This window comes from Rutidosis leptorrhynchoides, chromosome 6 (genome assembly GCF_046630445.1).
Source record: "Rutidosis leptorrhynchoides isolate AG116_Rl617_1_P2 chromosome 6, CSIRO_AGI_Rlap_v1, whole genome shotgun sequence".
Taxonomy (NCBI): domain Eukaryota; kingdom Viridiplantae; phylum Streptophyta; class Magnoliopsida; order Asterales; family Asteraceae; genus Rutidosis; species Rutidosis leptorrhynchoides.
The window spans coordinates 303,731,817-303,735,319 of NC_092338.1; positions in this window are offsets into that span (position 1 = coordinate 303,731,817).

Consider the following 3,503-nt stretch of genomic DNA (forward strand, 5'->3'; position numbering starts at 1 on the left):
GTTGAAGGAAAATTTAATTAATCCACCGATTCTTATCTCTCCCGATTGGGACAAAGATTTTGAATTTATGTGCGATGCGAGCGATTATGCACTAGGTGCGGTTCTTGGTCAAAGAGTTGACCAACACATTAGACCGATTTACTATGCAAGCAAAACCCTAAATAGGGCCCAATTGAACTACACCACTTTGATGAGCTTCTAGCGATAGTATTCTCTTTTGATAAGTTTCGATCTTATCTTGTACTTTCAAAAATAACCATCTACACGGATCATTCCGCGCTAAAGTACCTTTTTCAAAAGCAAGACGCGAAACATCGTTTGATTCATTGGGTGCTACTTTTGCAAGAGTTTGACATAGATATTAAGGATAAAAATGGAGCCGAGAATGTGGCGGCCAACCATTTGTCAAGGTTAGACAATCTCGGACTTCAACCCTTAGATGAGTCCAAAATTCGGGATACTTTCCCGGATGAACATTTAATGAGAATTGACCTAGTCAATGAAGTCCTATGGTTTGTCGACTTTGCAAACTACTTAGCGTCAAATGTTTTATGAAAATGCTTGTCTTACCAACAAAAGAAAAAAAAATTCAACGATTTACGGTATTAGTTTTGGGATGACCCACACTTGTTCCGCATCGAGGCAGATCAAGTGATTAGGAGATGCGTTTATGGGAAAGAGGCCCGAGATATTTTAAGAAGTTGTCATAATGGGCCAAAGGGAGGCCACTTTGACCAGAAACACAACGCAAAAAAGGTGTTCGATTTCGGGTTCTATTGGCCCACTATCTTCAAGGACGCACATGAATTGGTTAAGTGATGTGACTCTTGTCAAAGGTTGGGATCCATCTCCAAGAGAGATGATATGCCCCAAAACGGCATTCAAATATGCGAGGTATTCGACGTATGGGGTTTAGATTTCATGGGTCCATTCCCGAACTCAAATAAGTGTGTTTATATCTTGGTGGCAGTAGACTATGTTTCGAAATGGGCCGAGGCCAAAGCCTTGCCAACCAACGATGTGAGAGTGGTTGTTAAGTTTTTAAAAGGGTTGTTTGCTAGATTTGGTGTGGCAAAGCGTTGATCTCGGATCGTGGGACACATTTTGCTAATAGTCTTATGGAGAGAGTCATGGAAAAATATGGTGTAACATATTGTTTTTCGACCCCTTACCATCCTCAAACTAGTGGTCAAGTCGAGAACACGAATCGGGCTTTGAAAAGGATTGTGGAAAAGACGGTTAGTAATAATCCTAAGATTTGGTCAACCAAGCTAGATGACGCATTGTGGGCATTTAGAACTGCTTACAAGACACTCATAGGCACCACACCATTTCGCCTAGTGTATGGCAAGGCATGTCACATCCCGGTTGAGGTTGAACACAAGGCATTTTGGGCAATTAAGGAGATAAACCTAGACTTAGAAAGAGCTAAGGAAAAATGGGTGACACAATTGCACGAATTAGAGGAGCTTAGGTTAGAGGCATATGATAACTCTTTGGCATACAAAGAGAAAACTAAGCGTTGGCATGATGCCTGACTCAAAGGTCCTAAAGAATTTCACCCAAATGATAAAGTCTTAGTTTTTAACTCCAGCTTTAAGTTCTCATCCGGTAAGTTGAAATCGAGATGGACTGGTCCATACATTGTTAATAGAGCTTATCCTACGGGTTATGTGGAGTTATATGTGAATGGAAACACTTTTAAGGTAAACGATCATAGATTGAAGGTCTATAGGGATGACATCAATTCTATTGAGCTTGATTACATAAAGCTCTACCCAAAATAACACCTTTGCACTAAAACGTGTCAAGTGATAGACCCGTGATCAAAACAATCATATTTGTGTATATTTGTGCATTTAGGATTGCATTTCATATAGACTTGTATGATATTGTGTTTGAATAGGTTGCATTTGCATGTAGTTGCATTTCATGCATTTGGGTAAATTGGAAAAACTGCAAAATAGCTTTTAAATGAGTTGAAATGGATTTCGAAACTGTAAAACTGCATCAGGTACAAAAGCGGTGCTTTTGTACTAGGAGTGGCGCTTTTGATATTCAAGAGCGGTGCTTCTGCTTCAACAGTGACGCTTTAACATGTGATTTTGGATCAAAATTGGACTGTGGGCAGAAGCGACGCTTTCTCATTGAAAACCGGCGCTTTTATTTTCTCAAGAGCGATGCTTTTATTTGAAAAGCGGCATTTTTACTTCTTCAGGAATTGCACTCCTATGTCAAGAGCGGCGCTCCTGGACCTGGGTAGTCAAGTTTTAAATACGACTCAAACACTTCATTTTCTCCACCCACTTCATTTATTCTTCCATATTGCGACTAAGTCTCAGTAACTTTGACCCCTAGCACCAAATTAACATCTTTTGTGAAGATTTCTTGCATTTTTATCATCATCTAACATGAGTAACGTAAAATTCATGCTTCATTAACACTTACCTTTAATTATTGAATGATTCTTGCTATGTTCTTGTTTCTTCTTATTTCTAGATCTCTAAGCAATTGATGATGATTATGCTAAATTGGTGATGAACCCTTATTATTATCATGATTCTTAACATGATTTGCATGTTTGATTTTGAAAATTTACACTTTGAATTTCTAGGGTTCTTCCCAATTTGGGGTTTTTCAAAAATGTTGTCTAATTGAGAATGTAATGATACAATTGGTCATCCTATGCTTCCATGTTATGTGTAGATCAAAAAGAAACTAACTTTCATGCTTGTATGCGATTAAATTGAATTTAGGGTTATTGATTCTTTAACTTTTGACTAAGTTTGACCAATTGGGGTGTAATTGCAATTGAATCTTACTTGTTAATGATTATACTAGTGTCGATATGGCTAATTGCTATACTAAAATGCATGCTCCTAGTCTTAAGCTTAAATTGACCTTTGACTTTGACTAGAGTTGACTTTTTGCAATTAGGCCATATTGTTCATGATTGCATGTTGTGAAGCCCTTGTCCTAAAATTAAATGTAGGGGGCATGTTGCCCCATCAATGGTTGAATGCGATATATTTAATTGATGCTAATGTCATAGAAACGTTTTTGCGTGTATTATTTGTTGAGTCTATTTCAGGAACATGATAAAAGAGAAGGATATACAAGATCCACCGATGCTCATGAATGGTTGCAAGTGCTTCTAAAGGATGAAACAATTCAAGATCAAATGGTTAATAGGCTTCACATGCCGGTATGTTCGACCAAGTACATCAATTGGACCGACTTTGAATTGGCGGGGTTAGGTCATCAGATTCGGGAAACGTTCACGGTTGAAGAGGGTAATATGGTTATGCGCCCATGGGAGTTCCTCCTTTACATGAAATAAAGTGTACCCGCTGCTAACCTGTGAGTTCTTAGCAACTCTGAGGGTTAATTTCAAGGTCGGCTCTCCATGGCTCTACAACTACCTCACATTCAGGCTAGGGGTGCGGAATGGCAAATAAGAATGAGCCAATTCATGGCATGCCTAGGTCTCTACATAGATTCTC